This window comes from Suncus etruscus, chromosome 1 (assembly GCF_024139225.1).
Source record: "Suncus etruscus isolate mSunEtr1 chromosome 1, mSunEtr1.pri.cur, whole genome shotgun sequence".
NCBI classification, from domain to species: Eukaryota; Metazoa; Chordata; class Mammalia; order Eulipotyphla; family Soricidae; genus Suncus; species Suncus etruscus.
Window position 1 is genome coordinate 8,356,300 of NC_064848.1, and position 14,394 is coordinate 8,370,693.

At 38.2% G+C, this 14,394-nt stretch overlaps 1 protein-coding gene across 2 annotated transcripts in view; it reads left to right on the forward strand.

The window, feature by feature from the left end:
• Positions 1 to 14,394, forward strand: part of GLCE (glucuronic acid epimerase) — a 202,611-nt gene that overhangs the window by 145,003 nt on the left and 43,214 nt on the right. Inside the window, exons 1-2 of one of the 2 annotated variants that reach the window (XM_049777861.1) lie at positions 11,992 to 12,023; positions 12,291 to 12,379. The exons of the other annotated variant lie outside the window; for it this stretch is intronic. The gene's annotated coding sequence lies outside the window, so the exon portion shown is untranslated. Of the gene's footprint in view, positions 1 to 11,991; positions 12,024 to 12,290; positions 12,380 to 14,394 lie in introns of those variants that run through there. 2 annotated transcript variants of the gene reach the window in all.

The following is a 14,394-nucleotide window of genomic DNA, read 5'->3' on the forward strand; positions in this document are numbered from 1 at the left end:
GAATCAAAGTATGTTTTATTGGTGTAATTATCCATCTTTAGAGCATTATATCATGTCAAGCAGCACAGCAATTATTAAATAACCGTTTCTTAAAAACGAAGAAAGTGTGTTGGAGTGGAAAAAAGATCTGAGACCGCTGGCAAATTTGAATCTTTATCTGTTTGAAGCCAGTCCAATCATTTTTAACCTCTTTCACCTACTAATAATTGACTTAGCTTCCATTTACGTACTTTAGTGGCTAGATTTGTATGGCATTCCTTTCTTTAAGGTTGCCCGAAACATAGTAATAAAGCTGAAAGTGAACAAAGTTATGATCGTTTCTAATTAATTCTACTTTCATTCTACCTTCTAGTTGAGGGTGATGATGAGCAAGATCACTCCATCTCCCAGACCTTAAACGTCTGAGCAGAGATATTACTAACCCATCTTCCCACAAATTAGTCTCTGTTAAATACATTGATGTGAATGAAATGAGAACATGTAGAGCAGCACACAATTGAGGGAAAGTGTGTATTAAGCAGTGCTTAGGAGATCCAGTTGTGTGTACTATCCCCTCCCCACACCCTTGGTGATATTCAGCCACCCAGGCTCAAGTGGTTCCGTGCAAAAGGATGGAAGGATTCTTGAGCCCTATATCTGGGCTTTACCTGGGCCACCCTAATGATGTTTAGTCATCTTCAGTGCTGCAACTGGTGGTGCTTGCAGGGATCATGATGTTGGGATTGAACCTAGGTTGAGGGAATGCTAGCCAAGTGCCCTGACTACTGTACTATCTCCCAGCCCCTAGAGGTGCACATAAAGAAAGTGAAAGACACAGGAGATTCTAGTTTTGGAAAATTAATCATTGACCTCTAGTTTCTGAATATTCATGGTTTATCAGCAGAAGTTAGGAATATGTGCAGGGTGGGGCCAGAGAGATAGCATGGAGGAAAGGTGTTTGCCTTGCATGCAGGTCAGTGGTTCAAATCCTGGCATCCCATATGGACCCCGAGCCTGCCAGGAGTGATTTCTGAGCGTAGAGCCAGGAGTAACCCCTGAGTGCTGCCAGATATGACCCAAAAACCAAAAAAAAAAAAAAAAAAAGGAAGAAGAAGGTAATAATGATGAATGTTATCAAGACCCCAAACTTCAAATTCTATCGATGTACTTATAGCCACAAAACCTTCCCCTATACCTTTGATTGTGATATATTACAGTGATATAACTTTAGCTTTATATTTAACATTTTTTGGGTCACACACGGCAGCACTCAGGGGGTACTCCTGGCTCTGTGCTCAGAAATAGCTTCCAGCAGGCACGGGGGACCAAAGGGGACGCCAGGATTTGAACCACCTCCATCCTGGATTGGCTGCATGCAAGGCAAATGCCCTGGCACTGTGCTATCTCTCCAACTCCTATATTTAACGATTTATATTTATATTTAACAATTTATAACAATGAATATTTCAGGGGTATGGATTCAAATAGGATAAAGCCAGTTGGCCACCTCAATTTAAGGAGACACTTATTATATGCCAGTACTGTACATTCTATTACCTCCTTAAAATTTGTATCCTAAATGCTTTACTTCATTCTACTTCAGACTTTAACAGAATTAGGCGAGAAAAATAACATTTTTTTTATTACCTAGAATATTGGTCCCAAACCACTGTGAGCTAAATCTCCTATTTTCTTTTTATTTTCTTTCCTTTTTTTTTTTTTTTTTTTTTTTTGGTTTTTGGGCCACACCCAGTAGTGCTCAGGGGTTACTCCTGGCTCTCTATTCAGAAATGGCTCCTGGTAGGCACGGGGGACCATATGGGACTCGAGGATTCGAACCAACCACCTTAGGTCCTGGATCGGCTGCTTGCAAGGCAAATGCCGCTGCGCTATCTCTCCGGGCCCTAAATCTCCTGTTTTCTTTAGGTATAAGATTTTTCTCTCAGGACCTGAGAGCTCATTGGTAGTTGAGACTGTGTTCATTTCCTAGCAGTAACCTATATACCAGTACAATCTGTGTGGAACTACTATTTGGAATCCTTTTTTGTTGTTGTTTTGTTTTATTTATTATTATTTTTTTGGCTACACTCGGTGGCACGTAGGGGTTACTCCTGGCTAGCGCTCAGAAATTGCTCCTGGTTTGGGGGACCATATGGGATGCCGGGGATCAAACCCAGGTCCATCCTGGGTCAGCCATGTGCAGAGGTAAACACCCTACCTCTGTGCTATTGGTCCAGCTCCTATTTGGAATTTTTGGTCCCACTACAGTGATAGGCAGTCTAGTGCATGCATGCCACAATTGTGTGCAAGATAGACACTAATAGTGTGCAGCTCCCAGCGAACACTCCCATTAGAATATATGGAATTGCAACCAAGTGTGTATAGGGAAGCTCTCAAATCAACCCAGTCATCATAGCAAAAGGGTGGAGGTGCTTTTTGCGTCAACTTTTATAGCTTAATTTCAATTTATTTTCACCCCTTTCTGGGAAGGGATTATCATAGGTATAACCTAACATATCATTTTCTTAGTATTGACTGAGAAATGGAAAGAAAGTAAAGAGTGTCTGAGGTAGCAGGTAGTATTCTACAGAGCCAAGTAATGCATACTAAAGTATTGCTTATTTTCTGGTTCATTTGTCTTGACCCTAGAAATGAGTGGCTTTCTATACCTAGGTCAGATTCTATTAATGTTATGTGTACTGTTGTCCACGAGACTGTATCCTTATTTGCAATTTGTGAGTCCCAAATGCTACATTTGCTGCAAAAATATATCTAGATTTCTACTAGGTGAAGTTGTATTATGGATCAGGGACATACAGGATCTGATCATGGGAAGAACTAATTTTTTTTTGGGGGGGGTCACTTCCAGTGACGCTCAGGGGTTACTCCTGGCTTTGCGCTCAGAAATTGCTCCTGGCTTGGGGACCATATGTGACACTGGGGGATGGAACTGTGGTCCATCCTAGGTCAGCCATGTCAAGGCAAACACTATACCGCTTGCTCCACTTCTCCGTCCCATGGAAGAACAAATTTTTTTTAAGAACAATTTTTTGTTTTGTTTTGTTTTTGTTTTTGGGTCACACCCAGCGATGCTCAGGGTTTACTCCTGGCTGTCTGCTCAGAAATAGCTCCTGGCAGGCACAGGGACACCGGGATTCGAACCAACCACCTTAGGTCCTGGATCAGCTGCTTGCAAGGCAAACACTGCTGTGCTATCTCTCCGGGTCCAAGAACAATTTTTTAATCTTAAAAGTAATATAATGTTTTTGAATTTTTTTCTGTTTGTTTTGACTCTTGATCCACTTTTGGATTGCTTTAGATAATAGGCTAGAATGATAAAGAAATCCTTCTATTCCCTCATGTAAGAATATCAGAGGAGACCAGGATCAATGATAGGTGAAATAAAATATTTACTCAATGGGAGATGGCCAGAGAGATACTACTGTGAAGCATGTAAGGTGCTTCCCTTGCATGCAGCCCCTGGATTCGATTGCAGACACTCCTTATTGTCCCCAGAGCCCTCCAGGAGTGTTCCCTGAGTTCAGAGCCAGAAGTAAGCCTTAAGCACTGGTGGATGTGGCTCAATAACTGGAAAGAAAAAAAAAAAAAACAGAGAAAAGAAAACTCAATGGAAAGCCTCAAAGCAGAGTAACAACAATGGAGGGAAAAATCAATGAACTCCCAAGCTGAGATACAGGAAATCTCTAGAAAACAACAGAAGAGGAAAAGTATGAATAATAGTGAACAGTCATGCCATAGAAGTATGAAACAAATTCAAGGGGAAAGTACAAAACTAGTGGAGTCTCTGAGGAACAGGAGAATTCAACAAACAATCACTAAGAAATTATAGATAAGAATTTCCCAGTGTTGACTTTATTGTCCCAGATACAAGAGTCCTAAAGGATCCCATGAACAATAAACCCAAATAGAAATACTGCAACATACATTGTAAACAGAATAACAAAAGCCCAAGACAGAATCTTGAAAGCAAAGTATCAAAGAAGGAACTTCCACACAAAGGAACTCCCATAAAATCTATAGTAGATCCATCCAAAGATAAGATATGGTACAATCATGTTCTGCAGAATGATGGCAATATATTCCTTCTTTTTAATAGTTTATTCAGCAATAGACTTGAAGATACTGACAGCAACACAATAGTCAGAAACAATAGTGTTCCTTTATCATTGCTGGATAGATGAAACAGATAAAAATTCAATAGATAAACATTGGCCTCGAAGAAGAAATGAAAGAGATGGGCATACAAAAAGTATGTAGTGTCCTTCATTCCTTAAAAATAGTGTTGGCGGGGATGTGGAGAGAAAGGAACTCTTATCCACTGCTGGTGGGACTGCCGTCTAGTTCAACCTTTCTGGAAAGCAATATGGTGATTCCTCCAAAAACTGGAAATTGAGCTCCCATACGATCCAGCTATACCACTCCTAGGAATATACCCTAGGGACACAAAATTACAATACAAAAATCCCTTCCTTACACCTATATTCATCACAGCACTATTTACCATAGCAAGACTCTGGAAACAGCCAAGATACCCTTCTTCAACAGATGAATGGCTAAAGAAACTGTGGTACATATACACAATGGAATATTACACAGCTGTCAGGAGAGATGAAGTCATGAAATTTTCCTATGCATGGATGTACATGGAATCTATTATGCTGAGTGAAATAAGTCAGAGGGAGAAAGAAAGACGCAGAATGATCTCACTCATCTATGGGTTTTAAGAAAAATGAAAGACATTCTTGCAATAATAACTTTCAGACACAAAAATGAAAAGAGCTAGAAGTTACAGCTCACCTCATGAAGCTCACCACAAACAGGGATGAGTTTAGTTAGAGAAAGAACTACATTTTGAACTGTCCTAATAAAGAGAATGTACGAGGGAAATAGAAAGCTTGTCTAGAGTACAGGCGGGGGTTGGGTGGGGAGGAGGGAGATTTGGGACATTGGTGATGGGAATGTTGCACTGGTGATGGGTGGTGTTCTTTACATGACTGAAACCCAAACACAATCATGTACGTAATCAAGGTGTTTAAATAAAAAACATAAAAAATAGAGTACGTATTTTTCTTCAGTGCACATTCTCCAAGATAAACTACATGCTGGGTCACAAAATATATCTTCATAAGATCATTGTGCACTACTGTTACCTCCCAATTATTATGTATTATAGGGAAAACAAATGCAAACTCAGTGTAAATTTAATTAGGGAGTTTAATCTGACAGAACATAGATCACAATGACTAGAAAAATGAGTATACTGTTTCAATACCTTTGCAATTATTTGATCACTCCACTATATCTGAATGAATCAGCAAGACAACTCCCTGGGCTGATGTAGGTGCTCATTAAAAATATAGTGATGATTATTGTTGAACACTGTTATATAAGACTGTACAAAAGTTAAAATAATTTTCTGCCTCTGGAGCTTATAGTCGCATGAAGACAGACAGTAAAGAACAGAAAAGAATTCATAGCATCTCAGAGCGTGGTTGACACTAGAAAGAAAAATTAAGGAAGGCAAGAGAATGGGATGAGTTGTGGAGACTGGAAGAGGGCAGACTAGAAAAGAAGAGAATATTTGGGGCCAAGCGATAGCGCAGTGGTAGGGCCTTTCACGTGGCTGATCCAGGACAGACCTCAGTTCCACCTCCCACCCCCATGTCCCATACGGTCTCCCAGCCTGCCAGGAGTGATTTCTGAGTGCATAGCCAGGAGTAACCCCTGAGCGTCACCGAATGTGGCCCCAAAACCAAAATAAATAAATAAAAAGAAGAGGAATATTTGAACTAAGACTTGGAGGAGTGATTTATAACAATACATATTTCAGGGAAGAACATTGCTATTCTAAGGAAGGCTATGTTTAACAATCCTGAGCAAAGAATGTGCCCAGAGTGTTTGGGAGCAAAGAGATAGTTGTGACTGAAGAAAAGTGAGCCTGGGGGCCAGGAGCATGCTAGGTTTTCTTATTTTCTTGGTGGAGTTGGGGTGGATAGGCAATACCTGACATTCTTTGGAGCTATTTTGGGGTAACTGCCAGCAGTCCAACCTGGGATTTTGTCATTCCAGTTTGAGCCATCTTCCTGACTCTGATTTTGCCGTTTAACCCAAGAAAGAAAGCCATTGGTGATTAGAAGTTTGGTTTTATCCTTTTTTAAAAAATAATTATTTTATTTAAACACTGATTTACCAAGTTGTTCATAATACAGTTGTTTCTCGCATTCAGTGTTCCAACACCAATCCTACCACCAGTGGAACATTCCCTTCACTATTGTCCCCAGTTTCCCACCTATCACCAAGCCTGCTCCCTTGGCAGGCACAAAATTGCTCTTTTTAATTAAATGCTAATAGAATTATCAAAAAATAATTCAGTAAAAGAAAATTCTGACAATCGTTATAGCTCACAATGAGGTTATTAAATCATTGAGGTTTTACTAAGCTGTTTGCTGCTAGCTAAGAATTTTGTGTTGTTTTTGTTGATTGAACTTAGTTTGCTTCTATGCTACTTTATCGTCTAATTTGGTGTGCTCTTACTGTGGTGTCAATATTGAGGAATTTGGAGGTGTTGTTGTACAGCTGCATATGCTCCAAGAATTCCAGGATCCATGGAGCTGGAACTATGAGCTTACGTGATGGTGGCTATAGAATGTGGGTATGACTGATGGGCTCCTTGCCCCCTACTCTGAGATGACCCCAGAGTTTTTAAGCCCAGCATTGGTATATCTGGAGGTTTTGTTGGTTTGGTATCTCTGCAGAGATTAACCACGAGACATTAAAGTAGGGTTATTGGCATGGAGGCAGCTGTGAGGTGTGGATGCAGCTAGCAGGACTTTGGCATGTTGGGGACTCAACCCATCTTCACGGAAGTTTATGTTTGAACATATTAAGACATTCATATTAAATTCCCAAGTAAGAAATGTTGATTAGGTTAGTTGGATAATTATGGGAAGGAGTCTAGTCTATTTATCTTCATATAAATAATTTTTGGAGTCATCAGTTGGCAGATGGTATTTCAGTTTTTAAAAACAGGAGAACACCTAGGAATTTAGTGTAGATGGAAATCTGCCTTGCACTCAGTTCCAGCTTGTGGTTTCTCTCCCTGCCACACCCATCCCATCCATAGTCCCACCAACTGAGTGTGTTATTTTTCAGCTCAGTTTCTACACTGTTAAGAGATAGCACAAGACCCCATAGATAAGAACCTGATTCAATAATCCTAGCCCCTGCCTCTGCAACTCCAAAGTCTAGTGGGAAGTGCAAGCAGTCAGACACTTGTACTTCTGCCTGACTGGTAAAATGATTGAGTTATTATTAAAATGTTATAAATGACTCAGGAACAACCAGATGGAAGAGACGCAAAGAGCAAGGTTTAGGAAAAGGATATGCTTCCTTTCTGAACATGTCACTTTCCCCAAAACACTACTCCGTGTTCACCAATATGTAAGCACTCTAAAATTTCTCTTTTGGGGTTTATATGGGGCTATATTATGTAGAGATGATAAATTAACTCATTGCCTATTGACAGTTGTTTCGACCTCTAGTAGGGGGAGTGAAAGTTTATTTTTTTCTAATCACTTGGTTTTCTTGGTACTTAATCCCTACCCTAGATCCAAGTTGTCTCATCAACATAACAAAAGACTTGTTTTCATTATTTAGGTTATAAAGGATTTTAGTACTCTGGTAGAAATAGGAAGAAAATAAAATAATTATTATTAAAAATCACACTTTTCTTCAAAGAAGAAGAAATCCAAGGATTGAAACTTTGAAATTCTGTATTTATTTATTTTTTGCTTATTTTGGTCACACCCTGTGATGCTCAGGGATCACTCCTGGCTATGCACTCAGAAATCCCTCCTAGCTTGAGGGACCATATGGGACAGGGGAGGAGGGGATCGAACCGCTGTCAATCCTAGGTCAGCTGCATGCAAGGCAAAAAAAAATTAAATAAATAAATAAATAAATAAATAAATAAAAGAAACACCTTACCACTTTCACCACTACTCTAGCCCCAAGAACATTTTATATTTAGATGTTGGAAAAGACAAGGAACCAGGAAAACAGGATGAAAAAGAATAAAAACCAGAAAGTGGGAGCACGTGTTTCAAAGAAGGAATTCTGTTAACTGCTGGTAAAGGAAGAGGAAGAATTCCTATGTTAACAACAATAGAAACAATAGGTCATTGGTAGGTAATATTCAATGAGGGCCGGCTTGGGAGATCTGTGGAGAAAAAAAGCCTGATTTATGAGAAAATAGGACAAACTTGGAGATGTGTATGGGGATGGTGTGTAAAGACAACACTGTTGGATTGTATTATTAAGAGAAAGCCACATACACATTTATGTAGCACTGAAAGAGGAGGTGGATTTGAGCAATAGCACAGTGGTAGGGCATTTGCCTGGCACGCGCCAACCTGGATGGACCCGAGTTTGATCCCCGGCATCTCATATGGTCTCCTGAGCCTGCCAGGAGCAATTTCTGTGCATAGAGCCAGGAGTAACCCCTGAGTACTGCCAGATTTGACCCAGAAACAAACAAACAAAAAACAAAAGAGGAGATTATATTTTTGTTTTTTAAAAAGATGGGGACTGAACCAGCAGCAAAGGAGTATATGCCACTGCAGCTGAGAGAAGAGATAATTGCTAGATTACGTAATTTCCTTGACTGGGTAGAAGGGAATTGGGAGCTAGGATGTAGGTGGAAGAAAACTCATACTTATATACTTATATATATATATATATATATATATATATATATATATATATATATATATCCAGATATATATACATACATACTGTATATATAGCTCTTTTCCACCTATCTCTCTTTCACACACATATATGTGGTTAGATCCTGTCTTACAACATGAATCAATTTATCCATAATCATTGACGAGATTCCATAATAAAATGATCAGTAATCTTGTAGAGGTTGAGAATTTTCTCTAATAATATAGCCAAAATGTTATACAATAGAATACCTCTGTGATAGTTATGCTACCTATATAAGCTGGCGCATCTTTAAAGTAAGAAGATAACACATTAGTTCTTTCCTGTGTCTTTCAGTCCTATTTTGTTACCTGTATAATCCTCTTTATTACATTTATTTACACGTATTTCATCCATTATTAGATCTTAGTCAGCTCTTTATCACAGCGTTTTTATTCATTGCTTCTGTCTAAATAAAGTTGTCTGTTCCTGCTTAACAATTAACTCAATTACAAATTGCCAAAACTTAGTGGCTCAGTTTGGGTCAAGAATGCAGGCTTATTTGGGTCTCTTGGGAGGCGACAATGAATGTATTGCTTGGGCCTACAGGCTCATTTAAAAGCTTGTTGTGGAAAGATCTACTTCTTACCTTACTCACTTGACTTTTGGCAGGATTCATTTCTTTATTGGGCTGTTGGCCAGAGAACTGCCTTGGGTCCTTGCCACTTAGACCACTCCATAGAGTATCTCTCAGAGACCAAGTAAGCCAGTGGGCAAGTAAGAGTGCCAGCAACAGAAAATGCTATCAAAGAGCAAGACTTCCATTACCTAGCCAGAGCTGTAGATTTCATTGCTTATTTGTACCTAGTGGCAAGTTATTAGGTATATCCCACAAAATGAGGGCACAGGTAGGGACAACTTAAAATTCTGTCACCCAGTTACTAAACTGGGTAAAATGCCTAACTTGTTGAGTGAAAATTCATTTTTTCCCAATCACTAATAAATGATAACATATATTTTGTAAGAATTCAGTTTGAGGCATGATTCAATTTGAGTGTCAAGAATGAAAATTCAGGGGCCGGAGAGGTGGCACTAGAGGTAAGGTGTCTGCCTTGCAAGCGCTAGCCAAGGAAGGACCGCGGTTCGATCCCCTGGCATCCCATATGGTCCCCCCAAGCCAGGGGCAATTTCTGAGCGCTTAGCCAGGAGTAACCCCTGAGCATCAAATGGGTGTGGCGCCCCCCCCCCCAAAAAAAAGAATGAGAATTCAGGGGCTGGAGCAATGGCACAAGCGGTAAGGCGTCTGCCTTGCCTGTTCTCGCCTAGGACAAACCAGAGTTCTATCCCCCAGTTTCCCATATGGTCCCCCAAGCCTGGAGCGATTTCTGAGTGTATAGCCAGGAGTAACACCTGAGCATCACTGGTGTGGCCCATAAACCAAAAAAAAAAAAAAAAGAGAGAGAGAGAGAGAGAGAATTCAGTTTTAAACTGTCAAATTGTATATTGCTAAAAACCAAAAATAAAATAGTATATTGCTATTTTTGAGGTCCTTCCAACCAATGTTCAAGATATCTTTAGGACTAAAATAAATTGGTAATCCTATTTAAGAAATATCAGAATACCTTCAGTGTATAATTTATTTATTAATTATTATTATTTATTTAGTTTTGGGACTAAACTTAGCAATTCTCAGGGCTTTCTCCAGGTTCTGTTTGTCTGGCAGGGCATGGAGACTATGCAGTTGAATTTTGACTTATGTTATAAAATAAATACTGAGACATTTTTATCTTTAGAAAAATAACTAAGGACATGGGCTCATAACATGTTAGATGTTCAAAATAACTTTTTCCTGCCTTATCTTTTTATAGATGAGGGCATAGCCATGCAGCTCACTGGTGGCAAAGCCAATGCCCTATGTCAGGCCTCCTGATTATGTTTAGTGTACTGTACTATGTCACATTGCTAATAGTAAGTCATAGCAGAACCGTATAAGGATCTTTGAAAAGACTTATGCCTCTCCCAATCCTAGACTTTTTCATTTAATTACTATGGGATGGTGGAATTTGAACATTGGCATTTTTAAGAGCTACAAATTAGGGAACTTGCTTTATAAGGACTTAGTGTGCCTTAAGGACTTGGAACCAGAGTGAAATCAATAGTATAGACTTCTGTTCATTCTGATTCCTTCATCATATCTTTGGCTATGTCTTATCTGGACAGTAAGAATAGTTTTTATATTGATAATAGCTAAGAGTTTTGCTGAACAAAGTTCTCCCCCTTCATTAAAATTATTTTTCCGCTCACTATTTTTTAATTTGTAAATGAGATAGTTCACGACAAGACTCTTAATTGTGACACAGGAAAACAGTTCTTTGACACTATCAGGCAAGGAGAAAGTCTTCTGCCATCTGCGATATGGTGTGCTCTGCTGTTGTTTTAACTAGATAAAATTATAATTGCTGTTAAACAGATTGTTTATGAGGTTTTTTTTAATAATTTAGAGTAACCATAATTACAAAGACAAAGATATGATTTCAGACTTAGAAACAAAAGGCTTTCCTTTGAAAGTAAGTTAATTGGGTTATTAGGCTGTTCTCTTATTTTTGGGAAATTGAGACTAATTCTATGTTATCGTTACTGTACCGTTTCAATCTGTTCCATACACATTAAGTAGTCTGGAATTTTGGATGGTGGTCCCCAGGAAGGTTCAGTTCAAAGTCTTTTTATCCTTGTTGAGGTAAGGTCCACATATGTGGGTTTTATGGCATGATTCCAGAAGTTTATAAATAATCTTTTTTTTTTAGGCTTACACCCAGCAGTGCTTAGTCTGGCAATGCAGGCCTGCATCATTGGTGCTCAGGGACCACCTAAAGTGTTTGGCAGTATCCTATGGTCATGAAGTTGGAATTGAACTCAGGGCCTTGCATGTGCTTTACCACTTCAGCTCTGTCCTTGCCCTCATAAATAATTTTGAGATATTTCTTTCCCAAACTGCCTCACTTGGATTCCCCCCAAGAATTTCTGCTTCCTCAGAACTTACATTTCCACTCTGATAATACAGATAGGACTGTCTTTATTCTTCTCTCATGGGAACTGCAACCACTATGTCTATATTCACGGACAACTGGAAAGGGCAACGAGCAAAATGAATTAGCTACATATTTTTTGGTCTTCTGATCGGAAAGCAAGAGTCCAATTTCTCAGTTTTAGGGACCTGCTTGTTGCCATTGCCATAGTTGCCCTGGGAGACTAAGCTTAAACAAATAGAGAGGAAAAGCAGGATTGGGAAGAACCAGAATAAGAGGCCATCTCCTAAGGTTTATGCTAATACCCACTTCTGGGAATTAGGCCATATTAAGATCAGGACAGAGGATAGTAGTAGAAACAAAATGCTGTTTCAATGTGGTACTTCAGATTTTGTTACCCAATTTACTTACTAGTGTTTACTTTTCAGTCCTTAAAAAGCTACTCTATGTATTGCATCCAGGTCTGGTAGCCAGTTTACTCAAAGATAGGCTGGGATTGCTCTGTTTTATCTAAAACTGGGAACCTCACCTAAAAGTTGTCTTTGTTTTATTTCCTAGGAAGTTGAGAAGAAACAAGTTTGGGTTGAAAATTTTGCATTTGAAACCAGACATGTACGAAAGAGTTTAGATTCTTTCATTTGATTAAGGTAAGCCTGTTTAATAAAATGTAATCATACTTTTCCTGTATATCTCTATACTTTCATTTTAATGGATGCTTAAATTTTCTAATTCACCTGAGATACTGACCTCAGAAAATTATTTCATCATAATTTTTTCATGTTCCTATCCCAGCTAACAACATCTAGTATTCTGGAGACATGTGATTATGCTTATTAAAGGTACTGTATGTTGGTGATTGGAACTAAACAGGAGTTTTTTGTTTGCCTAAAACAGGAGTTAGCAAATATGGACCACAGACTGGTTATACAACTGGTAAATATTTATTGAAATAGAGCCACACATGGTGGCCTTAGCATAATAATAATAGACTTCATTAGTTCCAACAGATTTTATGGCCTGAAAAATCTAAAATCTAACCTTTTCAGAAAACCCCCTTTTGTGTTTGTTTTGGGGTCACACCCGGCGGTGCTCAGGAGTTACTCCTGGCTCTGCACTCAAAGATCGCCCCTGGCAGGCTTGGGAGATCATATGGGATGCCGGGAGTCGAACCACCATTCTTCTTGGGTTGGCCGTGTGCAAGGCAAATGCCCTACCACTATGCTATCTCTCCGGCCCCCAGAAAAACCCTTTTTCTAGGCAGACTAAATCAAGATGTCTCATTGTATGGTCTATAATTAGAACATGTAAAATGATAAACAATTTTAGTTGGAAATGTCATCATATATAAAAACTGGAGATTTTAATATATATGAATACAAGTGTTCCTACCCCAAGGATCAATATTATGTCTTAAAAGAGAAGTATTTGTTTTCTTAAGTAGTTGATTTTAAAGATAAGACTTAATATTGTCAATAGTTAAATGATAAGTGCTTATTTATATCTTCATTTTGCTTAGATTTTTTAAAACTTGTGCTTACAAAATGTAAAGTACTATATTTTTTTGACTTTCTGATAAACTCAAGTAGAGCTAGTTATAGAACAATGATTGTGTATGTTTAATATCTTATAGCTATATTACATAATTATATATTACACATATAAGTATATGAACATATACTTATGTTGCATAATATCTTATGCAAGTAGTTTAGAGTAAATGAAAACATTCGGATAAAAAACTAGATGCATAATGTCTTTGTGCTTTCTAAAATTTTGAGTGTTTAACAAATATAAAATAGAAGATGAGATTAAAGTGTGAAACTAGAATTAAGAGTCTAGAAATAAATCCTCAGATATATGAGTTTTATATATCATTTATGACAAAGGAGTCAAGAACAGAAACTGGAAAAAGGAAAGTCTCTTCAGTAAGTATGGTGAAATGAAAAAGAATGCAAAATAATAAAATCAAACCACTATATTTTACTAATTATTAATGGATTATATAATTAATATTACTATACAAAGTTAACTCAAAATGGATTAAAAACTTTGATGTTAGACTTTGGTTCATAAAAAAACATTGGCAAACTTTTTCATGGCTTTGGCTTAATGCTGTCTTTCATGGATCTTACTTTATTGGCAAGTGAAACAAAGCAAAAATAAACAAATGGTATTTTATCAAAGCGAAAAAGCTTTTGCACTGCCAAAGAAACATCACTGAAACAAAAATACATTCTGCTAAATGGGAAAATATATTTTCACACCATACATCTGACATTCATCTACAGTACAGATTCATTGGTTATGGTTTGCATTCCATCCTGTCTCCCTGACACCCTTTCGGTTGTTTTGGTGAAATTTCTTGGGTTTTCTTTTCATATGTTCCATAGAATTTACTCTTTGTGCTGTATAGTTGTGTGACTTTTCATGAAATTCATTGTCACGTTATCTTCCAACAGCGGTTTCCATTACCCCCCTCAATTCCTTTTTGTGGCTCTTCTCTCCATATTCAAACTCTGGAAACAGCTGATGTTGTGCATTGCCTTTAGTTAGCCTTTCCCACATTTTCAGATAAATTCAGTTCTATATCATGTATCCTTATGAAACTTGCCTTTTTGGGCCAATTGTGTCTGTTGTATTATGTTACCGTACTTTTTTTTTT